Below are 27710 nucleotides of genomic sequence, written 5' to 3' on the forward strand. Positions count from 1 at the left end.
GGGTTGCTACAGACATTTAGTCATGAGGGATAGGCTGTCACTGTGTGGTTGACGGTATTACCCATGTCAGTGGGTAGCTGTGATGTCTGTGGGTGGGCGGATGTGGAGACCTTCAACTTAACTTTGAGATCTGGATGCCCCCAGGATCTCCGAAGAGATGGTCTTGCTGCCGTTTCCAGAAAAAACTCCAAGAGCGCGATTTAGCAACCACGTCACGCCGGTATCTGGATGGGATGCGGCCAGTAGATCCTTCTGCGAGGAACCTCTTCTGGGATTCCCGGTGGTCATTATGCCTTGCGAGATCTACAGAGATCTCACGAGACATTGAGATATGGATCCCGCCCATAATGGGCCCTAACTCTGCAGTGTTTTCCTGATTCCCTTGCCCCAGCGTATCTGAGGCAATGCAGGCTGTGTTTGCTGGATAGTTTTTGCTCTCTCTCCTATATTAAGATGGGGGTCAGGATTAGGACATCACACCAGCCAGAAATCCAGTCCACCTCACTAGCACAATGACACCGTTGGAATTTTGAAGCCAATTTGCTTATTCAACGGTGAAAAATATTAATGGATTATCCTTGTGCTGGTGTCAGCTAATGTAATGTTCCAGCATCATCAGATGAACAGTGTAAACAGCACACACATGAAATTCTTTTAATGAGTGGACATAAACTCTGGCCATTTCCAGGACTAAATTGTTGCTCCATTTTCATCTTGTAGGTGCATAAACTAGCATTTCGAAACTATTGCTCAATGTTATAACTTGCTAATCATGATGGGTGTACATCAAAGTTAAATTATTGTATCAAATAGACATTTTTAATTGAAGGACAAAAATATATTGAGATGAATATACTATCGGACAATAGTATCTTGTAATAAGGTTATCATCTGTATAGCTTTGGACAGCTAGAAATTTAGAATTGAAGTTGAACCAGGCAGCACTGTACCACAGTTACGCCTTGCGAGATCTACGGTTGCTTCACAGCGCCAGGGTCCCAGGTTCGATTCCTGACTTGGGTCACTGTCTGTGCAGAGTCTGCATGTTCTTCCCGTGTCTGCGTGGGTTTCCAACGGGTGCTCCGGTTTCCTCCCACAGTCCAAAGATGTGCAGGTTAGGTGGATTGGCCATGCTAAATTGCCCTCAGTGTCCAAAAAATGGTTAGGTGGGGTTACTGGGTTACAGAGATAGGGTGGAGGTGTGGGCTTAGGTAGGGTTCTCTTCCCACGGGCCGGTGCAGACTCGATGGGCCGAATGGCCTCCTTCTGCACTCTAAATTTTATGTTCTATGTAAGTTTAAATGAATTTAAAACAGAGTATTTCCCTCCCTTTTTGATGACATGGTGTTATCTGTAAAGATTATTGTGGTGGTCCTCGCTTGAGTGTGTACAGAAGGGGCTGATGGAAAATGGAGGTGCCACCGGGGGGCAGCACGGGGACGTATGGGAGTGATGCCGAAGGCCCTCCCCCTCACTTTGGCTGAACAGACGGTGAGGAGAACAGGGACGGAAGTGAGCTTAGGGCTGCTGGTGTGGTCAGGCCTAGTTGCAGAGCATAGAGAAGTGTAACCTTTACAAGTGCAGTTCTGTAGGTAAGAGCTCACGCAATCATTTAAGTTGTGTAGCACAATAAACCTTCCTTCAACTACTGGACGACTTCTAGCATTCTTTCCAGTAACATAACATAAGATTATCATTGGCAAATGTAACCCAAAAATTCAAACCAGGACTCCTCTCACCTGACCACAATTCTTGTGTCATTATTCTGCCTTGGGCTTGACAGAAGGTGATGGGGAATAAATTTGGATAGATCCCGAAAAGGTGCATGGAGATTGTGATGCACAATTGACCCACAGCCGTTGATTGAGAAGTAGAAAGCACATGCACTTTGTACTGCCTGCTCATTATAATAGGGTCTATGTGCAGCTATTTTTAACCACCCATTCATTGGCTGCACATGTCAGCCAAGGGGCCAAAACCAGAATCTCCTGGTAGCACATAAAGCTCGCATATACCTCTCATAGAGAAGGTGCATTATAACTGGATCAATGCTGGGAGTCATGCAGCAAGTGATTTTGACCTGGGAAATAGTAACGAATGGCACAACATGGTGAAGAGTGGGTTCCAAGGTCTTTGGACACTACACCCGAGGTCTTGGTGGAGCAGCTAGAAATAAGAAAGAAATTCCAATACCCGCAGGAGGGCTGGGAGCCCTGCAGAACAACTGTCAAAAGGATGTAGGAACTGTTACTTATAAAGATTGATGCCAGGAGTCAAGCCACGAGGGACATGGATGTTACACTGCAAGAAGACCAATGACCCCACTTGATAATAATCTTTATTATGGTCACAAATGGGCTTACATTAACACTGCAATAAAGTTACTGTGAAAAGACCCTACTCGCCACACTCCAGTGCCTGTTCGGGTACACTGAGGGAGAATTCAGAATGTCCAATTCACCTAACAGCACATCTTCCAGGACTATGAGTGGTCATGGTCAATGAATGTGCCTTCAAATGCCAAATGTGCCATTAGCCTAATCCACCGCTTAATTCACAATACCTCTGTTACTAACGTAGCAACAATGCATATCAATCAGAACAAATACCTAGCATTCATATGAATCACTACACCCTCATAATCCTAGCACTACTGCAAGCACATCCATATCTCAGCTTAGAAGGAACGGTAAAGCTGAAACCATCAAAATTAATGATATCCTCATATCTAATCCTCCTTCATACATCCCACATTCCCTTCATTCCACTATTTCTTCTCTCTTACAAGTTCCCGATGGTGTAAGGATTCACCATTACCACAACTCCCCCCAACCCTCACAAAAACCTTGTTGTAATTTTTTTTATTTGGAGCTCCTCAGGCAATCATCTTCAATTGACTTCCTTCCATCATAAGGTCAGAAATGGGGATATTCAATGATGACTGTACAGTGCCTAGGTCTATTCTCAACTTTGCAGATAATGAAGTAGTAGTGTCTGTTATAATGCTCTTGGTTAAAGAATGTGTTGGTTAAGGATATCTTAACAATCTTCTGTATAATAGCAGTAAGCTTTTACTTGTAGCTACACACCTATATAGAATAAAAAGTACAGGCAAGGAGATATCTCCCTGTCTAGATCTTAACATGTCTCTGCTCAACAACACACTCACTCTAGGTCTGTGTGATGTGCCTTCTTTCATCGCTGTTTGTGTGGCACTCAGTCTCACATTAACCCGGTATATACCAGACCCATGTATTGAACCTTCCTCCCATGGAGATACATTAGTTTACTTCAAGTCTTGCATTGTTATATGAATTTACGCTATTGTTACAACCTCAATGCTACTTCTACATTATGGCTATTACAATATTATCATTCACAACATTCTCACTACCCTATGTCCCCTCTTCAAGTCCTTGAAGTTAGATGTTCAGATGGTCTGAAGGCCTTATAGACCCTTCCACATCTCATTTGCCAGTGGCTGGCTCTGTTAGTCCTGGTCCTGGTTGTTGGCTCAAAGGTTGGACTGACATTTGAGTATGGTATTTTGTATTCTTCCATTGCTTAATGTTAACCCACACCTGGTCAGTTTGGCTGTTGAGTTGATCCATCGTTGCTGCTATTCTCGATCATTTCTCGTAGGGTGGATGAACATGATATTCGTCTCCTTGACGCTGCTTTTTCTTCTTTTTCCATGTGGACCATCTTAAAGACCCCTTGAGGCTGGGGAAAACAGGTTCCTGTGGTGACAAGAAGGTTGAGTGGTATGCCCAGCTCTGAGTTTTTGTGTCACAAGTGAGAGACTGTTACCAGGTTCCAGCATTCTTTATGGTTGTGGTAGGTGGTTTGGAGGTTATAGTGTGTGCCCAGTGGTTGTTGTGTTGACCAGCTGTGCCATTGTCTTCTTTGGTGCTCAAAGCTTCTCAGACTGTGGATATTTCTCCAGTACCGCTTCTACTGGCAGTGTGAAGAAAGAACAAAGAAAAATACAGCACAGGAACAGGCCCTTCGGCCCTCCAAGCCTGCGCCGACCATGCTGCCCGTCTAAACAGTAATTTTGCGGGCAGTAGGTTGGCCTGACCATTGGAGGAATTCCAGAACCTGCAACAATAATGGACAAACTGCTCCACAAAGAGAGGAGAGAGATCAAAGGTGAGGTCCGATCAGAATACTCTTTTGTGTTCAAATGCTCAGAACCGTGCTGTTCTTTTTATTAAAAATAATTTTTATTCAAGTTTTTCAACAACAAATTTTCTCCCCACAGTTAAAGTAGACAAGGTGTGGTTCTACACCGAAACAAGAAAATAACTCTTTCCCCCCCCCCAAAACAGAATAATAAATAATAACAAACAACAATACAAGAAAGAAGAAAATAACAAGCCCACCGTCGCAAAAACAAACCCCCTTAACCAGCCCCGAACCCACCCCCCCCGACCCCCGTAGATTCTCCCCCCCCCCCCCCCCCCCCCCCCCCCCCCAGGTTGCTGCTGAGACTGACCACCCTCTACCCCTTTGCCAGGAAATCAAGGAAGGGCTGCCACCGCCAAAAGAACCCCTGTACCGACCCCCTCAGGGCAAACTTAACCTTCTCCAGCTTGATGAACCCAGCCATATCGTTGATCCAGGCCACCGAACTCGGGGGCCGCGTGTCCCTCCACTGTAACAGAATCCTGCGCCAGGCTACTAGAGACGCAAAGGCCAGAATGCCGGCCTCTCTCGCCTCCTGCACTCCCGGCTCCGAAGCTACCCCAAAAATCGCGAGCCCCCAGCCCGGCCCGACCCTAGACCCGACCCGCCACCCCCTTCCAAAATCCCTCCAAGGCCAGACATGCCCAAAACATATGGGTGTGGTTTGCTGGGCCTCCCGAACACCTCCCGCACCTGTCTTCCCCTCCAAAGAACCGGCTCATCATGGCCCCTGTCATGTGCGCCCTATGCAGCACCTTCAGCTGAATTAAGCTGAGCCGTGCGCAAGAAGAAGACGAGTTCACCCTCTCCAGGGCGTCCAACCACATTCCATCCTCAATCTCTTCCCCTAGCTCTTCCTCCCACTTTGCTTTGAGCTCCTCTACTGAGGCCTCCTCCTCCTCCTGCATCAACTGACAACTTGCCGAGATCTTCCCCTCACCGACCCACGTCCCTGAGAGCACCCTATCCTGCACCCCGCTTGGCGGCAGCCACGGAAACCTTGCCACCTGCCGCTTAACAAATGCCCTGATCTGCATATACCTGAAAGCGTTCCCAGGGGGGAGGTTCCACTTCCCCTCCAGCTCCTCCAGAGTCGCGAACTTCCCATCAAGGAAGAGGTCCCCAATCTGTCTGTTGCCTGCCCTGTGCCAACTCCCAAATCCACCATCCATTCTCCCCGGTGCAAAACGGTGATTGCCCCGTATCGGGGCCCAGACTGAGGCCTTCACTTCCCCCCTATGCTGCCTCCACTGCCCCCATATTTTGAGGGACGCCACCACTACCGGACTCGTGGAGTACTTTGCCGGGGGGGGTGGAAGTGGGGCCGTCACCAAAGCCTCCAGACTCGTACCCACACAGGACGCCACCTCCAATCTCTTCCATGCGTCATCCTCCCCCTCCGTCACCCACCTGCGAATCATTGTCACATTCTCCGCCCAGTAATACCCACACAGGTTGGGCAACGCCAAACCTCCTACCTTCCTTCTTCGCTCCAAGAATACCCTCCTTACTCTCGGGGCCTTCCGCGCCCACACGAACCCGAGAATAGACTTATTCACCCTTTTGAAAAAAGCCTTTGGGATCAATATGGGGAGGCACTGGAAAAGAAACAAAAACCTCGGGAGCACCGTCATCTTAATCGCGAACCGTGCTGTTCTGGCTGGTTAATGGCAGTGGTAGTCTTGAAATCTTCTCTGCCGCCTGGAGGAGATCTAGGGTTACACAAACATCCTTGCGCAGGAGAGAGAAAGGCTGGTTACGGATTATGTACACAGCTCAAAGACCTGTTTCCTGCCGCACATAGTGGCTCCAGAATCATGCTGATGACCGGGGAGTGTTTGTTGTTTGAAGCCAGAGGTCTTTGTGACATGGTTCCTTGACTGGCACATTGTCACTCTTGCACCTGAATCTAATTTAAATCTGTTCAATAACCATTTACCAGGATGTTTGCGTTCCAAAATGAAGTTCACTCAAGAAGTTTGGGTCTTCTGGGTTTTCGGTCCGGACCTTGTGGATTACCTTTGGATTATCTGTGTGGTTCTGGGATTTTGATTTGCACAGTTTGTCAAAGTATCCCTGTCTTTTGCAGTGGAAGCATTGGGCTGTACTTGCAGGACGCTGATCTCTCCTGTGAGGGTGCTTCACACCGCAGCGCTGGCCAGGTCACTCTGCTGGGCGGTTCAGAAATTGCATTCCCTGACATGGATTGTTCCTGCGTCTTCGTGATCCGATAAACTGCACTGAGGGTTGGATTTTGCCCCATGTTGTATTCTCTCCCCTTAGGATTGGCCTGTGTTGCTCACATAGCTCAGACCTCGTAATTAGCTGGTTTGTCTTGCCGAGGGTAAGATCATCGTTAGCTTGTAGCAGGTCAGAGAGTGAATCGTCTGCAACACCCACCACAATCTGTCTCAGATGAGCTCAGACTTTAAATCTCGATATTCACACCACTGCGCCATCCTGTAGAGATAATTTATGATGGAATCAATCGGTTCCCCATGCAGTTGTACTCTCTTACTGAATTTAAATCTTTCCAATATTTTGTTGATCTAAAGTTGAAATAAACGTGAAAGGATTTTAAAGCCTCCTCAGATTTGGTGGATGACTCATTAATAGCTTGTCGTGCAATTATGTCATCTTCAATTGACCCTACTGAGTAAAGATGTGTGCTTACATGTTATTTTTCTAATTTTTTTTATTTAAACGAAACCTGAAGCAATGCAGTATTATCAAAATCTTTTGATCCAAAGACTCCAATTTTGTGACTGGTTTGGGCCTTATGTGAGTCCCAGTGAAGTTGGCAGTGTGGAATTGAGAGAGCTTATAGGCTTGCAAGATGGTGTCACCTTTCACTGCAGATTTCTTGCACTTGCTGGTTTGCGTGAGCTTGCAAAATGTCAGTGGCATGCTTCTGGAAGACGAATATTTAACAATGGCTGCCTAGTTGGCCGTCTGCTGACCTGATTTATTCATCAGTGTAGCATTGCATGTAATGAGATGTTTAAATTAACTGCAAGCTTGTTGTTTATGGATACAGTTGGTCATGAGGTTCCGTGACCTGATGGCCTGCATCCTAGGGTATTAAAGGAGGTGGCAGCAGAGATAGTGGATGCATTGGTTATGATATTTCCAAAATTCCCTGGATTCCAGAAAGGCCCCGGTGGATTGGAATCATGCTAATGTAACTCCCCTATTCAAAAAGAGTGAGAGGCAAAAAGTAGGAAACTATAGACCAATGAGCTAGATCTCTGTGGTGGGGAAGTTGCTGGGATCAATCATTAAGGAGGAGATGACTGAACATTTGAAAAGGCAAAGCTCAGTCCACCACTGGCAGCATGGTTTTATAAAGGGTGAGTCATAATGAAAAAGTTGCTTGAGTTCTTTGAGGACGTAACCAGCAAGGTGGATAAAGAGGACCTTTGGATGTGGTATATCTAGATTTCCAGAAGGCTTTTGACAAGGAGTCGCATAAAAGATTGATCCAAAAGGTGAGATCGCAGGGGATTGGGGCTAGAATACTAGATTTGATTGAGGATTGGCTGACTGACAGAAAGCAGATGGTGGGAATAAATGGGTCCTTCACTGGAAGGGTTCAGTCCTCCATCTCCAACGGTTTACAATCTATATAAATGATATAGAAGCGGGGACAGAGTGTAACAAAGCAAAATTTGCAGATGATACTAAAATAGGTGGGAAAGCAAAATTTGTAGATGATACTAAAATAGGGGGAAAGCAGGCAATGAAGAGAAGATACAGATATGGATTTTACAGATAGGCTGGGAGATTGGGCCAATGTTTGGCAGATGGAGTTTAATGTAGATAAATATGAGGTTATCCATTTTGGACGAGAAAATAGTCAAGCAAATTATTATCAAAATGGAAAGCAGATTCAAAATGCACCTGGGCAGCGGGATCTGGGTGTCATTGTTCATGAATCGCAGAAAGTCTGTGTGCAGGTACAAAATTTAATAAGGAAGTCAAATGGAATGGTTGTGTTTATTGGAAAAGGACTGGAGTATAAAAGTAGAGAAATGTTGTTGCAATTGTTTCGGGTGTTGGGTAGACCACATCTGGAGTACTGTGTCCAGTTTTGGTCACCTTATTTGAGGAAGGATGTGGTGGCATTGGAGGCAGTTCAGAGGAGATTCACCAGATTGATTCTGGTGATGAAAGGGTTGATGTATGAGGAGAGCTTGAACAGTTTGGGCTTATGCTCGCTGGAGTTCAATAATAATCTAATAATCTTTATTAGTGTCACAAGTAGACTTACATTAACACTGCAATGAAGTTACTGTGAAAAGCCCCGAGTCGCCATATTCCAGCGCCTGTTCGGGTACACTTAGGGAGAATTCAGAAATGTCCAAATTGCCTAATATCACGTCTTTCGGGACTTGTGGGAGGAAACCGGAGCACCCGGAGGAAACCCACACAGACGCTGGGAGAACGTGCAGACTTCACACAGCCGGGAATCGAACCTGGACCCTGGCGCTGTGAAGCTATAGTGCTAACCACCGTGCTACCACGCTGCCCGCAAAAGAATCCACTGTGCAGATGAAATGAAGAACCTGAGTCAATGCAGTCAAATCAAAAGATGGTGAACAAAATTCAGTAAAAAGGAAGAAACTATTGTATAAAATTGGCTCGGGGAATGGGAGTGTGGTGAATGTATATTGCTTAATTCACACTGTATAGCATTGTGTCCTTGTGGGCTCTATCTGAGCCGTTGCACGGCTCTGCCCACAGGGGGAGATGAGGAGCTTGTACAGGGCTCCACCCTTGGCTCCGCCCATGGCCCCTCCCACTACCGGAAGTATAAGGTGCTGCAGTCTTGTGAGTCTGCCCTCAGTTCTTCTGGTCGCAGGCAGGCTCAGCTGTAAGTCTATTAAAGGCACAGTTTACTTCCTCTCGTGTCTCGAGTGAATTGATGGTCACATCAGGGAGTGAGGTGGTGGCCAGCGCCCGGAGGGACGTTCCCCACAGGAGGCTTCCTCCATCTTCACCCATTCCACCGCCGGCTCTCTCAACCAACCCCACACCCTCTCTGTATTCGCAGCACGGTGATAGAATAGGAGGTTCGGTAGCACCAAGATCCCCATACGTCACCTTCTTTGTAGGGCAGTTTTCCATATACTAGGGTTCTTTCCCACCCAGGTGAAGACAATGATCAGTTTATCCACCCTGGTGAAGAAGGATTTGGGGATGAAGAAATGAAATGAAATGAAAATCGCATATTGTCACGAGTAGGCTTCAAATTAAGTTACTGTGAAAAGCCGCTAGTCGCCACATTCCGGCGCCTGTTCAGGGGAGGCTGGTACAGGAATTGAACCCGCGCTGCTGGCCTTGTTCTGCATTACAAGCCAGGTGTTTAGCCCACTGTGCAAAAGCAGCCCCTGTAATTGGGAGTGATCCGAATAGGAAGAGGAACCTGAGTAGCATGTTCATTTTTACCATCTGCACTCTTCCCACAGGGAGAGCGGGAGTGAGTCCCACCTCCATAGGTCCCTCTTCACTTCCTCCACCAGGCTGGACAGGTCCTAGTGGTGAGCACTCTGTATCCCCAGGTACCTGAACTTGTTTTGGGCCAGTTTGAACGGCAGCATAACCAGCTCGGTTCCTCCCCACCCAGGGATTCACCGGGAAGATTTCGCTCTTGCTCAGATTTAGCATGTATCCTGAGAAGGCTCCGAACTCCCTCAAGAGTTCCGTTATCTTATGGAGGATTTGAGATGTAGAGCAGCAGGCCATCTGCATCGAGTGAACTCTGTACTCCCTGCCTCCTCTCTGATGCCTGTCTGCCTCTTTGCTGCTCAAAGAGCGATGGCCAGTGGCTCAATTATATCCATCCCATCTGATTCTCTTGCCAGGTACAGCATGCCAAACCGCCCCTTGCCTTTAAACAGCGGGATTTTTCCCCCATTAAATTTTGTCCAGTCCGTGGTCCGGTCCGCTCCAATATCCTGGTACAAACGGATGGTGTGTCCTTCCCACTTGCACGATCCCGTGCTCTTTGCTTGCCTCAGAATCTGTCCTTTGCCTTGGAATCTGTGACGCCTCACTGACATTGCTCCAGGTGGTTCTCCTGACTTGGGGCACTGTCAGAGCAACATCTGGGGTCTTGGCGAAACCCCCCTTCCCAACCAGCATTTTGAGCATCGATGCCACCAATTCTGTCCGGTTCGTCCCCTCTGTACTTTCCGGTAGCCTGACAATCCGTATGCTCTGCCGGCGGGATCTGTTTTCCTGGTTGGTTACCTTTCCATGCAGTGCCTTCTGGGTTGTCACCAACCTTGCCACCTTTGCTTTGAGTGAGGCAATTTACTCCCCCTGGTTCGTGGCTGCCTTTCCCAGGTTTTGCATCATTGCCTCTTGGACCCCCAGTTTCTGCTCCACTCTGTCCATTGCCTCCTTTATGGGGACCAATGCGGCCTCTACTGCTAACTTGATTGCATCCATGAGGTCTTCTTTCACTACTTCTCTGCACTTCTGGAGTTCCGTTGAGCTGAACTTCATAAGCTTCTCCATCATCAGCTGGGCTGGTGTTGGTGAATTAGTTGGTCCGCTATGGGTGTTGGTGAATTAGTTGGTCCGCTATGGGTGTTGGTGAATTAGTTGGTCCGCTATGGGTGTTGGTGAATTAGTTGGTCCGCTATGGGTGTTGGTGAATTAGTTGGTCCGCTGTGGGTGTTGGTGAATTAGTTGGTCCGCTATGGGTGTTGGTGAATTAGTTGGTCTGCTGTGGGTGTTGGTGAATTAGTTGGTCCGCTATGGGTGTTGGTGAATTAGTTGGTCCGCTATGGGTTTTGGTGAATTAGTTGGTCCGCTATGGGTGTTGGTGAATTAGTTGGTCCGCTATGGGTGTTGGTGAATTAGTTGGTCCGCTATGGGTGTTGGTGAATTAGTTGGTCCGCTATGGGTGTTGGTGAATTAGTTGGTCCGCTATGGGTGTTGGTGAATTAGTTGGATCCGCCATGCTTGGCTTGGTTCTGGGCCACCCGCGGGACTACCTGTTCTGTGGTCAAGGTTTTCCACTCACTACCTTTGCTGTTTTTGCGGCCTGGTTGCTGGCTCGTCGGCATCCTGGTTGGATAAGTAGAAGATGAGGATTAAGCTGGCGAACATTTTGCACTTGGTGCCCATTTGGCAGGTTTAAAAGGTATAAGCCAAAGTTTAAGAGAAAGCCACCTTTCGTGTGACTGCTCAGCTCAGGGCCACCACCGGAAGTCTCTGAATTAGTAAAAAGGGGTCTCTCAGGCCTGGCTGCAGCCTGGAAGTTTAAAAGAATGTGTTCGTCCTGGCAGGCTATGGACTGCAGGCATGTTGAAGCTGGAATTCCAAAAGAGATTCTATGGAGTCTTCTGCTGTAGCAAGACTTCTGGTTTTTCTGGCTGGAGTTTTTCTGGTATGTTTGTAAGCATCTGTAGCTTCAGTTTGGGAGTTTCTTTCAGTTCAGAATCCATTGAAGATTATCTTTTTCTTACTTTCAGTATGCTTGTGAGGTTGAGTCTACTTTTTTTATTTTGTTTCTTCGAAATTTAGAGTACCCAATTACTTTTTCCAATTAAGGGGCAATTTAGCGTGGCCAATCCACCTATTGTGCACATATTTGGGTTATGGGGGTGAAACCCATGCAGACATGGGGAGAACATACAAACACCACATGGACAGTGACCCAGGGCCAGGATTCGAACCCGTGTCCTCAGCGCCGTAGGCAGCAATGCTAACCACTGTGCCACCGTGCTGCCCCTAGGTTGAGTCTACTTTGAACCTCAACTTTTAACTATGCTGTAATGTTGTTGGTTACAGAATATGTCTGTTAAGGAAGTCTTTATAGTCTTCTGTATGCTAACAGCAAGTCTTTATTAAATACATGTAACTATATACATACATATAGTAAAGGGTACAAGTGTTAGGACACTGGACAAGACCCCAACATTTGTTCGGATACTGGACGAGAACCCCAAACAAATTTTTTTTTAAATCTGTAAAAATGTGAAGAAAGGATACTTCACTCCAGGAGTGATGACTCTGACCAGTAGGTGCCTTTTATGTTAAAACAAACTAATTTAAACACAGAATTAATCACATTAACGTCAAAGAAATAGCTTTGCAATTATCAGTTAAACAGTTCTTAAATAAAAGGAAAAAACTAACTATCTACACCTAACACTAAGCAACCCAATACAGTTCAAATGCTACATATAAATAAAGTTAACACAACAGGTTTACTTGCTTAGCTGTGAGGAGGCCTTTGGAGAGAGCTCCTTTCAAGAGCAGATCCAGTACACTTCTGCTCAACCTAACAGCATTTGGCAAAACTGCTGTTCAACTTAAAATATTGTAGCAAACTGCAATCCTACAGACAGACCTGGCTCCTCCCATTAATTACATCATTTGTATCCCACTAACTTCCATGAACTGCTGAGCTAGAGCTAAACACCATTCCCTCGTAAATTATCTGCACTCCAGGAAATCTCAAGTAATCAAAACATAATTCCATTACCCTTTTATCTGCAACAAAGTAAGTGGTTGAAATCAATCATTACCTCACCTTTTATGACTTATTTAGCAGACACACTGCCTGGATGTATTTTAAACCAGGGATTTTTAATACCATTACTGCCACAAATATGATATTTAATATATATCAATTTCTACATTCATCACACAGGCCAGGAGCTACCTCGATATCTAGATCTTAACACGTCTTTGCTCAATATACACTGACCCTTGGCCTGGATCATGTATCTTCTTACATCACTGCATGGGCAGTACTGTACTCACTCACACACTTAAGAGCTGCATGGTGGCACAGTGGTTAGCACTGCTGCCCCACACCACCAGAGACCAGAGTTTGATTCCAACCTCAGGTGACTGGTCTGTATGCTCTCCCCGTGTCTGCGTGGGTTTCCTCTGGGTGCTCCAGTTTCCTCCCACAGTCCAAAGATGTGCAGGTTAGGTGGATTGGCTATGCTAAATTGCCCCTTAGTGTCCAAAGGTTAGATAGGGTTACAGGGATAGGGCGGGCGATTGGAGGGCCAGTGCAGACTAGATGGGCCGAATGGTCGCCTGTTGCACTGTAGGGATTCTATGGGATTAACGCTTCATACACCAGACCCTTGATGATGCAGTGCCCACATGCAGCAAGATCTGGACAACATTCAGGCTTGGGTTGATAAGTGGTAAGTAATATCTGCAGGCAATGGCCACTTCTTTTTGACATTCAACGGCATTACCATCACTGAATTCTTAACATCTTGGGGAATTACCATTAACGAGGAGCTTAACTGGACCAGCCACATAAATACTGAGGCTACAAGAGCAGTTAACTGGCTGCAAATCTGTGGTGAGTAACTCTCCCCCTGATGCCCCAAAGCATTTCAACATTTTCAGTGATGTGAAAGGATAGTTTCAATTTTCATTGGTTTTCAATTTTCAGCTCCAACAACCCCCAAGAGTTTCAATACCATCCAGAACAAGTTGCCCACTTGATTTGTACCCAGTCCAGCATACTTAATATTCACTCCCTCCATCAATAGCTGCCATGTGTACCATACAATTTACAGTGCTGAAGGAGGTAATTCGGCCCATCGGGTCTGCACCGGCCCCACCCAAGCCTACACTTCCACCCTATCCCCGTAACCCCACTTAATCTTTTTGGACACTAAGGGCAATTTAGCATGACCGATCCATCTAACCTGCACATCTTTGGACTGTGGAAGGAAACCTGAGCACCCTGAGGAAACCCACGCACACATGGGGAGAACGTGCAGACTCCGCACAGACAATGACCCAAGCTGGGAATCGAACCTGGGACCCTGGAGTTGTGAAGCAACTGTGCTAACCACTATGCTGCCATGCTGCCCCTGACTTGCATTGTAGCATCTTGCCAAGTCTTTTCGACAAGGAGAATGAGAACAGTTTTGAATGACAGAGAGACAATGTACGAGAATGGAGAGTAATTGACTTACGGGATTAAATAACCACAAGTAATAAAAAGAAATATTGTGTTTCTATAGTGCCTTTCACAACCACACAGCACTTCAGAACTGACAAAGTACTTTTGAAGTGTTATCACTGTTGTAATGTAGGGATACTACTTAATTTTAACCTTTCCCTAGTTATGTTATACAATTGATGTTTATTTCAGATAATATTGGATGTTTGAACCCATCAATTCTTGTCAAGCCATATTTTAATTAGGCACCATGAACAGTCTTCTTCGAGGCAATGTCCAAAGTGGTGGGGATGAGGGTGGAGCCATGACCGAAAGTGGCGGCTATCGGGGTATCAGACCAGCCAGATCTGTTCATGGGGAGGAGGGCGGACGCCCTTGCATTTGCCTCCCTGATCGCCCGCCGTAGAATCCTGATCGGCTGGCGGTCAGCAGCACAACCTAAAGCTGCAGACTGGCTGTCCAACCTATCTGAATTTCTCCAAGTGGAGAAAATCAAATTTGCCATCCGTGGGTCGGAAGAGGGCTTCCACAAAACATGGGAGTCATTCACCCAACTGTTCTGAGACCTGTTTGTGGCCAACACATAAATAAATAAGTAGCCAGTAGCCAGGGAGAAATAGCCAGGACAAGACAAAAAGAGGATAGCGAGGGAGGACCCAGGAAGGGGGATTGGGGGGGGGGGGGGAAGGTGAGGTAGCAAAACACAGCAAGAAAGAATGGGGGGCAGCAGTAAAGGAGGAGGGAAGGGAGGGGGGGGGGGAAAGGAAGCTAGAAGGGGAACAGATAAGAGAACAAATATGGGGGGGGGGGGAGCACAGGGGAAGACAACAATGGCATCAACCACAACACGGCGAGAGAACGCAAAGAAAAACGGGAAGGGGAAACAAACAATGGCCCAGTTTGATGATCGGTAAAAAGGAAAGAATAGAAGAGAGGGGAGGAAAGACCCCTCCTGTCCAGGTATATTTCCTAGAGCCTATGTGTTTTGGTTTGCAAGGTATATATTGTATCCATAACTTGGACAAAACTGTATTCTAAAACAATTATTAAAAAAAGGGAGGGCATCAGGAGGGTGGGCGGAGGAGAAGGGATCAGGGAGAAGGGAGCGGGGGGGGAGGGGGGGGGGGGATAGGGTGGATTGTACACTGAGCCAGACGGTGATAGACTGTAAATAGAGAAACCTAAGAAGAAGCCTTTTTGTACTGTACAATAAATGAAAATGAATAGCAATGTACATAATTTTGAAAATGCCAATAAAAAGATTTTATTAAATGGATTTTTTAAAAATCAAGTCAAATACTCCATCTAGTGCCCATGCTAACTGGCAAAACTGACTTCCATAAATCCTTTTAGCTCCTTCGCTGCTGCCGACACCCTTCCTGTCCTCAAGCTGCAGATGTCCCTAAACACTCCGTTCACCCCCAGCAGGTCCAGGACCGAATTCCCCCCCTTGTCCTTCACTTTTCCGATCTCCCTCGCCGCCTCCTGCTTCCTCAACTGGTGCACCAGCATCCTGCTCGCCTCCTCCCCATATTTGTACACCGCCCCTCTCGCCATTCTCAGCTGCCCCACTGCCTTCCCTGTAGATAGGTTATATAGATCTAGCTTTAGATCTATAATCATATTAAAATCCCCTCCCATAATCAGCCGATGCGAGTCCAGATCAGGGATCTTCCCCAACACCCGCCTCATGAACTCCACATCATCCCAGTTCGGAGCATAAATGTTCACCAGTACCACCGGAATCCCCTCCAATTTCCCACTCACCATAACATACCTCCCCCAAAGTCCGCCACTATACTTCCCATTTCAAATGTCACCCGCTCGTTAATCAAAATTGCCATCCCCCCCTTGTTTTGGAATCTATCCCCAAATGAACTGCCTGCCCTACCCACCTTTTCCTCAACCTATTCAGATCTACCACCCTCAGGTGTGTCTCCTGTATCATAGCCAAATCCGCCTTCAACCTTTTCAAACGTGCAAACACACGGGTCCTCAACCCTCTCACATTGCATGTGACCAGCCTGTTTGTGGGCCACCCCCCCCAGTCAACCATAACCCCTCCTGAGCCAGCCTCCAGCCCACGCCCCGCATCGCCTTAGGTCCGCCCTCGGGGGCTCACCATCATCGACCCTCCCTTTCTCACCTTTTAGAAGCCCCTCCCCTGTCAGCAGTTCACCCCCCTCCCCAACACAAAATAACAATGCAACCCCCATCCACCCACTTACCATCTGCTCTCCCCCCACTGCGCTTCCGTGAACTAGCCCGCCCAGCTAGCCACTGCCGATAGCGCGTAGCATCCTACCCCCCTCCCCACTGATTCCCCTTCCCCCCCACTCAACCATGCTCCCAGTGCAAACTTAACAACCCCCACCCAACACAAATAACAGCAATCACCACCCCCGATCAAGAAAAAACAAACACAAACAAAACGATGGCCCCGAACACAGTACAACAGTGACCCAAGCAAACCACAAAGGAACAGAACGGGAACTTCTCCAAGGTTTAATGCCCTCCTTTACCTGCCAGTTCATTGTCTCTGACTAAATCCATTGCCTCCTCCGGTGTCCCAAAGTAGAGTTCCCGACGTTTATATGTTACCCACAGATGCCCCAGGCACAGCATGCCGAACTTCACCCCCTTCTTAAAGAGGGCCGACTTCACCTTGTTGAAACTTGCTCTCCTTATAGCCAGCTCCGCACCCAGGTCCTGAGACACACGCAGCTCATACCATCCCAGGTGCAGCGCCTCGTCTGCCTGGCCCAACTCAAAATCCATTCCTCATCCAAGAACCGGCACACCACCATCGCACTCGGTGCCGTTGGCATGTCACTGACCTGAACTACCCCTTGAATGAAGGGCATAGAATAACAGTGGTTAGCTCATAAATAATCAAAGTCATTACTGCCATTAATGGAACAAAAAGAAGGAAAATCAATCAGTTGAATGAAATTGCTGCCTATATAACATTTACAATTTTACATGGGTTAACTTCATAGCATGCCAGCTAGCTAATTCCATGTTCATATGGTATTTATTTTGCCACAGTTTTTATCTTTCTTACTCTCCGGTGACATAGAATCATAGAATTTACAGTGCAGAAGGAGGCCATTCAGCCCATCGAGTCTGCACCGGCTCTTGGAAAGAGCACCCCACTGAATCCCACACTTCCACCCTATCCCCATAACCCAGCAACCCCACCCAACACTAAGGACAATTTTGGTCACGAAGGGCAATTTACCATGGCCAATCCACCTAACCTGCCCATCTTTGGACTGTGGGAGGAAACTGGAGCACCCGGAGGAAACTCACGCACACACGGGGAGAACGTGCAGACTCCGCACAGACAGTGACCCAAGCCGGGAATCGAACCTGGGACCCTGGAGCTGTGCAGCAATTATGCTAACCACAATGCTACCGTGCTGCCCCAAATCTCATGTGCTGGGATATACTTCCAAAGATGATGGTACCTTTCTGGCACCTTGTCCAAGCGGCTATTTTCCATGGATGGGTGAGATTGACCAACAGGAGCATAATGGGAAATGCAAACATTTCTATAGAGTTGTCAAATTTAACAGCAAGGAGAGAGGCCATTCAGCCCATTGTATCCATGCTGACTAATAAAGAACAATCCAGCCTAATCCCATTTTCAGGCTCTTGGTCCATAGCTTTGCAGGTTACAGGACTTCAAGTGCATATCCCCATAAATGTCCTCTGTACCTTCTCTTGTATAACCAGGTTTTCCCAACAGTGAGGTGACCAGAAACCCATACTGTATTCCAGCTAACACCTAACTAGTGTTTTATTTTGTAATTTAGGAATGGATTAATGATTGTTTCCATCTCTATCCCAGGAGTATCAAGGCAAATTGTATCCTTGCTGAAGTCAATCAGCTCAACACCAATCTAATTTGTCATATGGAATCGTCCCCATCTGTTTAGCTCACAACCATAAACATTGAACTTTCAAGGGGCCACAACAGTGTGATTTTCTAAATATTCCCTCCTGTTCTCCCTAAATACAGGACTCAAACCACTAATATCTTCTTTTTCTTTATTATCCTTTCATTTGATCAAACATATAACATACATTTCATCAGTTAAAAGTTGATCATTTGATTTTTTATTTGGGTAATGTCCAGCCTATTGAAATGATAGTTGCTAGACTGAATCAATCAAACTGGAAAGTGGAACCTGCATCAAAGAGAATTCTTACTCCCCTCATGTAGGGAAAACTTGGGGGGGGAGTGGCTAAAATTGAGTAGGCAAAGTACTTCTAGTGTTGCCACATCCCAACATTTACTTGCAACATCTTCCTGAATACCTTTTTTGTACACTAGGGCCGCGATTCTCCGCTCCCCTCGCCGGGGGGGAGAATCGCGGGAGGGCCGGGCGAATCACCACCCACGATTCTCCCACCCCCCCCCCCCCCCCCCAAATGGCGTGTCACATTTTGCGACACGCCGCTCGGAGAATAGCTGCTCGCCATTTTTCCCGGTGACCGGCGGTTCTCCAGCCCAGATGGGCCAAGCGACCTGACGACCCCGACTGGTTCACGCGGCGGCAACCACACCTGGTCGCTGCCGGCGTGAACATCACGCGACAGGTAAGTGTGGGGCCTGTGGGGGGCGGAGAGAGGATCGAGCACCACCGGCGTGCTCGTCAGATGTCTGGCCCGCGATCAGTGCCCACCGATCATCGGGCCGGCGTCTCTAAGAGATGCACTCTTTCCCCTCCGCCGCCCTGCAAGATCAAGCCGCCATGTCTTGCGGGGCAGCGGAGGGGAAGACGGGAACCGCGCATGCGCGGATTGGAGCCGGCCAACCTGCGCATGCGCGGCTGACGTCACTTAGGCGCCGCCGGCCGCGTCATTCTCGGCGCGCCGCTTTGATGCAAGCGTCAAGGCCCGGCGCCCGAGATTCACACAACGCCGCTCCTAGCCCCCCCCCCCCCCCCCGGGGGGGGGGGGGGGGGGGGAGGACTGTAGCGGTTTCTGGGTTTCACTCCGGCGTCGGCACTTAGTCTCCCTTTGGGAGAATCGCGCCGTAGATTTTAAGAAATTATTAGAGGTGAAGAGATAGCTGAGGGACAGCAGAGGTGAAGTGCGAGAGATCGGTATGATACAGGATGAGGGGGTAGAGTGATGAGATTGGGGACAAAATGAAATGAAAATTGCTTATTGTCATGAGTAGGCTTCAATGAAGTTACTGTGAAAAGCCCCTAGTCGCCACATTCCGGCATCTGTCCGGGGAGGCTGGTACGGGAATTGAACCGTGCTGCTGGCCTGCTTGGTCTGCTTTATACAGTCAGTGAGGTGGTGGGAAGAGGTATGAAAGCAACAGGGTGGCAGAAAACAACAGCAGCACAGAGGTTAGGAGACGGAGTGACTGGGAGGGTATTTATTGATGGTTGCATAGGGCGTGAATGAAGCATTAAGCAGAATCTGATGCAATCAAACAGATGCTGAAAAAGGGCCACAGGAAGAAATGGAATGTGGGGGTCAGGTAGCAAATTTAGGCAAGGGGGCCAGAGTTCTACCATTCCATGTTCCTATATGTTGTTGCCGTGCATTCTACCAAAAAACTCTTCCTCTCTATAACCTTAAAGTTGCTGGCACGCTGCTGGATCCTTTCCTGCACTTGCCACACACCAGCCTGCCTGGAAACTTGCCCAACCACATCAAAGCACGACCATGGTCCAGAACCGTGATCAGAAAATACAGCCAAAGAGGAAAAGGCCAAAGAGAAGGGAAAGAGAGACAGAAGCAAAGGGGGGAAAGTGACAAGAACTAAGAAATAGACACAAATTGATGTAAGACCGGTAAGGCAAAAATGAAACAATTTACCTTGAGTAACCTCACAGGAACATAGAACAGTACAGCACAGAACAGGCCCTTCGGCCCTCGATGTTGTGCCGAGCAATGATCACCCTACTCAAACCCACGTATCCACCCTATACCAGTAACCCAACAACTCCTCCCTTAACCTTATTTTTTAGGACACTACGGGCAATTTATCATGGCCAATCCACCTAACCCGCACATCTTTGGACTGTGGGAGGAAACCGGAGCACCCGGAGGAAACCCACGCACACACGGGGAGGACGTGCAGACTCCGCACAGACAGTGACCCAGCCGGGAACCGAACCTGGGACCCTGGAGCTGTGAAGCATTTATGCTAACCACCATGCTACCGTGCTGCCAGGAGATCCATTGGTAATTTATAAAGGATGGTCTGTCACATATCAGCTATCTCGTTTTATGAAAATGTCAATTTTGTCTCATTTGCCCCGAATTGCTGAAATGCCGATGATGAAACAACTACAGGTTACAACCAGAGAAAGCAGAAAACTGCCAAGAGAGTGTAAAAACTACTAACTATGAATTGTTAATCAATAAACTGCTGTCAATGGACAGCTGGGAAAGAAACCAGTGAAAATCACTCAGAATATTCAACAACAACCTGCATTTAAATAGCCCCTTTAGTGTAGTAACCTGTCCACAGGCCCATCATAGGAGCATGCGCAGACTAAATTTGACACTGAACCACATAGGAGACGTGGAGACAGATAATCAAATGTTTAGTCAAAGAGGAAGTTTTTAACAAATATCTTAAAAAAGTGAAATATGAAATAGAGAGACGGAGAAAATCAGGGCCTAGACAGCTGAAGTTATTTATTTTATTCATTCCTGGGACGTGAGCGTTACTGGCTAGGCCGCCATTCATTGCCCACCCTAAATTGCTCTTTAGAAGGTGATGGTGAGCTGCCTGCTTGAACCGCTACAGTCCATGTGTTGTAGGGAGGGAGTTCACGGATTTTGACCCAGCAACAGTGAAGGAAAGTAACAGCGATATATTTCCAAGCCACGATGGCGTGTGGTTTAGAGGGGAACTTCCAGATGGTGGTGTTGCTATGTGTCTGCTGTTCTTATCCTTCTAGACGGTAACGGTTTGGAAGATAATGTCTGAGAAGCCTTGGCGAATTCTGGCAGTGCACCTTGCAGATGGTACACACAGCTGCCACTGTGTGTCAGTGGTGGAGGGAGTGAATATTTGTGGATGGGGTGCCAATCAAAGGGCTGTGTTGTCCTGGATTGTGTCCAGCATCTTGAGTGTTGTTGGAGCTGCACTCACCCAGGCAAGTGAAGAATATTCCATCACACTCCTGACTTATAGATGGTGAACAGGCTTTGAGGTATCAAGAGGAGAGTTACTTACAGCAGGATTCCTAGCCTTTGACCTGCTCTTGTAGCCACAGTATTTATATGGCTAGTTCAGTTGAGTTTCTGTTCAATGGTGACCCCCAAAATGTTGATAGTTCAGTGATGGTAATGCCATGGAATGACAGGGGGCGATGATTACATTCTCTATTGTTGGACATGGTCGTTGCCTGGCACTGGTGTGATGTGAATATTACTTGGCACTTGTCAACCGAAGTTTTGATACTGTCCAGGTCTTGCTGTATTTGGTCGTGGATTGCTTCATTATCTGAGGAGTCGCGAATAGTGCTGAACATTGTGCAGTCATCCACAAACATCCCCATTTCTGATCTTATGATAGAAGGAAGGTCATTGATGAAGAAGCTGAACATGGTTGTGCCTAGGACACTACACTGAGGAACTCCTGCAGTGTTATCCTGGAACTGAGATGATTGACCCCCAATAACCGTAACCATCTTCCTTTGTGCTAGGTATGACTCCAACCAGTGGAGAATCCCCTCCCCGCCCCCCGATTCCCTTTGACTCCAGTTTTGCTATGGATCCTTGATGCCATACTTGGTCAAATGCTGCCTTAATGTCAAGGGCATCGTTCTTACCTCACCTTTGGAGTTCAGCTCATTTGTCCATGTTTGAACCAACACTGTGATGTGGTCAGGAGCTGAGTGATCCTGGTGAACCCCAAACTGAACGTCAGTGAGCTGGTTATTGCAGAGCAAGTGCCTGATAGTACTGCTGATGACCCTTTACTGACGATCGAGAGTGGAAGGATAGGGCAGTTACTGGTCAGGTTGGATTTGTCCTGCTTTTAGTACACAGGACATACCTGGGCAACTTGCCACATTGATTCCAGTGTTGTAGCCGCAGTGGAATAGGGCCACTAATGAAGGGGAGAAGGAAATTCTTGGTGCACAAGAGGCAAAACGTGGACAAAACAGAGTTCATCCTTTCAGCTGCCATCTTGTTTTGTCAGTAATCTGAGGATACACTAATTTTCAAACATGATAGATTTTGAAATTTTCAATCACTAGACTTAATTTGTAAAGCTGTGGGAACTTAGAAACAAATAACCAGCATCCAAGGTTTGACAAACTGAACCACTAGATGTCAGGGTTTGCAAGTATTTGGGCATCAAGGCAAGTAATGTTTTACATATCAAGATATAGTGAACCAAACGGCTAGCTATTTTTCAGAAGGTTCTGGACTGAAATGTTAGCTTGTCTGTTCCCTTCGCAGATGTTACCTAACGAGCTAAGAGTCTGCAGCGGTTTCTGTTTTTGTTTTGGATTTTCAGCATGTCGGCTGGAACTTTCCAGACATTCACGGCAACGGGGTCTTCTGGTCCCGCCGATGGCCACCATCGCCGCAGGTTTCACAGTGCGTTCAATGAGAAACCCCGTTGACAATGGCGGAACCAGAAGATCCAGCCGCCAGCCAACAGCTGCCGCGAAACACATGGCAAATTGCACGGAAAATCCGGCACGTCCAGTTTTTTGTGTTTTGTTTGGTAGATATTAATATTTTGTCAACAACAATACAATATTTGAGGGATAACAAACCACCCACTTATCCAAATATATCAGTTTAAATACTTTTCTTCCCTCCTTGCATCATCAGTGAACTGAAATCAAGACCCATTGGTAAGATTTCAGCGTTAATTCATTCTCTCCAAGATTTCAAATCAGTGAAACTTCGATCTTCCTTTCATTCTCCCAGGTACAGAGTTTATTTGAAAAATTTCCAATTGCGGCACCTCCTAACCATCGCTGTCTAATTAATCTCATCTTCCATCTTACTTTTATCAATGTTGAGAATTTCCTGAATCACAACTCTTGGCCCTGCACCTAGGCTTCTGAGTAGGCACTTTAATTCCGGCTGTCAATCGACTGAACCTTGATAGCAAAAAACAGGTTTATTATATCAATACAGCAGAATTCAAGATACATCATATACTTCCAAGTTAGAATTTAATCCACCAATTTGTCACTGTTAGTATTGTGGTTTTTTTCCTAATCCAAGTTATTGGGATGCTTGAATTTACTCAATAAGCTTTGTAAACAAATTCCTTGTTTTCTACAGGTGAGGCCCAGTTAGTATCAGTTTTCAACTGAAACTTGGTGAGTTATGTCAGGGGAACAGAGAGTCCACACCAAGTAGGTCGAAAAAACTTTATTTAACTATAACTATTATTTACAGCTCCAGTAGTTCCCTACTGCGTCTTCTCAGGACAGCATCTTACTGGCCAACTCTTATTTACACAAAAAGTATTGTTAAGGGTTCCCTGTCCCCTAATCGGGAAACTCCTATTCTGCAAGTTCCATGGGGTAGTTAATCATCCCTACCCCGTAAGACCTGCGCGAGTTATAACAGTGAGGTTAATATCCTTTCTCTTTTCCTGGCTCGGTGGGAATCAGAAGATTCAGACCCCAATGATCAGGACAATCAGGATGGGAGTGACTCTTTAGCTACCAATTGACAGGGGAGGTTAGGAATAGGGCTGTGGACTGGCAAAACATGTATAATGCCAATCTGAATGCAATTTCAGGTCATTTTCCAAGCCTATGAAATTGGAAGGTTGTGCCTATGAACTGTCCCATATTCCATGCTGGATCTTAACCGTGGCCTATAAAAGCAAGTAGAAGCATATGCATACCAGGAATGTGAGCACAATAAATATCCCAGTAGGATCAGGGACTGATCATGTTCTGGACTCAAAGTGCAGCATCAGGCTTTTGTGAGAAGTGGACTACACCTTAATGAAAGACCGAACTCAGATGGGCGAGGGATAGTCCTGTTACTCTCGTATAAACTGTAAACGGTGGCTCATTTCTTAAAGAGAATAATTCCTGATGTTTTTGTTTGAGGAGAAAATAATTTATCTGGACGTAAATAATTGACAAGATTTGGGAGTTTATACCTGAGCATTAAAATACCTATAATCAACTAGAATGAGCTGGAAAAGTGCAATAAAATTTATAGCCCATGCTCTACTTCGATGTGGTCTTTTGAATTGTTCTGATTGCAGATCAGTCCTATAATTAATAGTGGGATTTGTGTTACAATATCATGGTCATGCTCAATGGATTAACACATCACTGTTCAAGGTGTCACTTTAGTTGTATGGTCAATTCTGGAAGGGTTTTCTGTTTGGAATGATATTGTTGCTTTTAAAAGATCCAATTTATATAATTATCTCGAGATCTGAAAATGAACATGAAATACATTGTGATATTGAATCACAATCCACTGAGGGTTGGCTTGCGCTTGAATTAATATTAGTCGCTCCAGGCACTGCAAAATCAATAAGTCAATTCTGCAGCAGTTTGCTTTGATTTTGCAGAATAACTAGGAGGAATAAGTGAGGCATAACATTTCTTTGAAATCTATAAAAAAAACTGTGTGGGAGGCTTGTCTGCAAAACAAGCTTCAAATTCAAGCTTTAAAGGGCTCACGGGAACGTTCAGGAAGAGGTTTTTTGGGGAAAATAGGTGAGATTTTCTGATAGGGGTGAAAACATGTTCCTGTCCTGAGTGGCGGGACTATCATCAGTGCCTAGTGCAGCCAAGCACCAGATTCTGAGGACTTCCTCACTGTGGCCACTGATCAGTGAATCAGCCAGGCCTAATGGCACAAATCTGATCTGTGAAATGCCACTTCAAGATTTTCTTCAATTGGTTTCCAAGCCAGCTGAAGTTGGAAGATGCAGATCACCCACCCCAGAACCCCATGTCTCTATGACGGTTGTATGAGCATCCATGAAAGAGAGACTCTGAACTCCCCTTAGCCTTCTGTCATAAGAGGATAACACTGCAGATATCACTGGATTTTCCATGTGCTACATCGTAGATTGCAGAATTATGAAACTGTTCAACGTAATGGTAATGGTGCAATGCAGATAATGACATCCTCCATTCTGCCTCCAGTTGCATACTACACTGTTAAGGCAGGGCCTACAATGCCTGCATCGAAGTTTGATGCAGGGAAATAATTATTTTCAAAGCAGAACCCTTGAAATCACCAATCCCAGGCTGTTAGCTCAGGAATCTTGAAAGGTGTGCCATGAATCTCAACTCATGCAGTGCCCGTTTGCTCACTGTCTAAACTTCTAACTTGTGTTTGAACTGCTGTTGGGAGGGTGTCAGTAATGCTGTGTGATGTGTAACGCTGACGTGGGCCTGGATCATCATCTTCCAACAAATCAATGAGAGAAAAGGGGATGGCAGGTTGCATTGGTGTCTTGATGAGGGTATAGCACATCAGTTTACAATAAAAGTGACGTAGGACATGATTTCATGATACGTTTTGCAGACATTTAATGAGGAATGCAGGATGGTGAGAAAGAAGATAAATCAAAGCTCCTCAGAGCCAGTAGCTGGCTCCTGTCCTTTGCAATAATAATACACTTGATAAATTCCCTCCACGGGGTATCCAGAGATCCTTCCACATATATGGTGTAATGTTTGTGTTTCTGGGGCATCAGCTGTTGCACCTCTGTTGTAATGGGCTGATTGAGCCTTACAACATTGTAAAAGATTATAATTATTGTTATCATGACATGTAGTAATACCCAAGTAATGATACTCTTATGATCATAGGTATGTAAATAGGCATCTACATTACAGGGAAGGTTTTCTTGTGCACTGAATGCATGTAGGGATGCGAACAAAGAAGAAATTTCAGGTGAAGTCTGGAGCTAGATGGTGCATCCTACTGCCTCATTGACATTCACAGAAAGAACTTTAGGGTGTGAAGATAAATAATCGTAAGTGGAAAACATGCTGTAAGAGTGCATTAGTGAACAATCTGGCTCGTCTCTCCTACCTTACCTGACCTAATATAGTCATTAAACCTCTTCCTACACTGTTTTGTTGAGCTTGCACTGGTGGAATTGGCAATGACAATTGTGGTGACTTGCTCGCACTCACCTGGGGCTCCTTTCCTTGTGAGTGTGCATCTGTTTGTTTCAAAGATGGGACATCGCCTCTGTGTTATACTTTATGGCGGTCTCTCTCTCGCCCCATTAGAAAATCTAACAGTTTCCTGTCCTCATACATGCCAATGGCATGCTGCACCTGTGATTTAACGCCCCTAATTGATTAAGCATTTAGTCAGATGTACCCTTGCCAATAATATTTTTGGAATGTTGGTCTGGGAACCATGGCATGGGTCACAATATAGATGACCACAAATTGCACAGGTGAATGAGGAAGGAGCGGTGCTCCGAAAGCTAGTGTTTGAAACAAACCTGTTGGACTTTAACCTGGTGTTGTAAGACTTCTTACTGTGCTCACCCCAGTCCAACGTCGGCATCTCCACATCATAGATATTTTTGGACACTAAGGGCCAATTAGCATGGCCAGTCGACCTACCTATCAGGTTATAATCACTGAGACACAAGGCAGATATTGACGTTCTGGAGCCAGAGCAGAAATGTTTCTTCCATCACTGATATTGGAGAGATGGCCATATAGATTTGATGTGGAGATGCCAGCGTTGGACTGGGCTGAGAAGTCAGTAAGAAGTCGTACAACACCAGGTTAAAGTCCAACAGTTTGTTTCAAACACTAGCTTTCTCAGGTTGAATCATATAGATTTGCGCAACATAGTAGAGGTTTTGGAAAAGTTTAATCCAGAATCCTCCTTCTGGTGCTCAGTGACCATGGACCTCCATTGGACTGGTTCATGATTATGTTTGGTAAAGTACCTCAGTGGTTTGCCGTTGCCTTCTGTAGTGTGGCTGACCAGGAAACTCTCCTGCTCTTACCACTTATCCTCGTGTGTATTGGGAGGATTTACACACCGATAATAGAATTGTTTGACCACATTATAAATGTACCTTCCATGGCCATCAAGTCCTGACGTGGGACTTGAACCCAAAGGTAGGGACACCAACAATGCACCACCAGACCTCCCTGAATCCATATTATTGAAATTAAATTATGAAAGTAAGACTGCTTCAAACTAGTAAAAGCCAAATTTAGAACTATTATTAGGAAGTTTGTTGTATAAATAGTAATCAATGCATGGAATAGACTTTTAGATAGAATAGTTGAAACAATTTGATATTGTGGTGGGGTTTGAGGGGGGACAGAGTGGTGGTGGTGTGGTATGACTGAGGTATACGTCTGGATGCATTAATTAAAATCGGCCCATCCATTTTGAAATTTTGCGATCTGATTATGTATGGATTGAGAATGATGAAATAATGAAAATGCTAATTATGTCTTCAATGGGACTCTTCACAGGTCAGACTCCAATGCACCACACTAAGTCATTTATTTGAAAATAGAAATTTGTATGAAGAATGAAAGTACTGTGTAAGAAAAGGTTAAAAAACAGAAGGTAAGAGAAT

General features: G+C 46.1%; 1 protein-coding gene across 2 annotated transcripts in view; it reads left to right on the forward strand.

Annotated features, from left to right (window-relative positions):
- The window catches only part of si:ch1073-145m9.1, a 110972-nt gene that overhangs the window by 50011 nt on the left and 33251 nt on the right, over window positions 1-27710 (forward strand). For both annotated transcript variants that reach the window (XM_038814186.1, XM_038814185.1), the window contains one exon: window positions 27604-27700. The gene's annotated coding sequence lies outside the window, so the exon portion shown is untranslated. The remainder of the gene's footprint in view (window positions 1-27603; window positions 27701-27710) is intronic.

Source organism: Scyliorhinus canicula, chromosome 12 (genome assembly GCF_902713615.1).
Source record: "Scyliorhinus canicula chromosome 12, sScyCan1.1, whole genome shotgun sequence".
Lineage (NCBI taxonomy): Eukaryota > Metazoa > Chordata > Chondrichthyes > Carcharhiniformes > Scyliorhinidae > Scyliorhinus > Scyliorhinus canicula.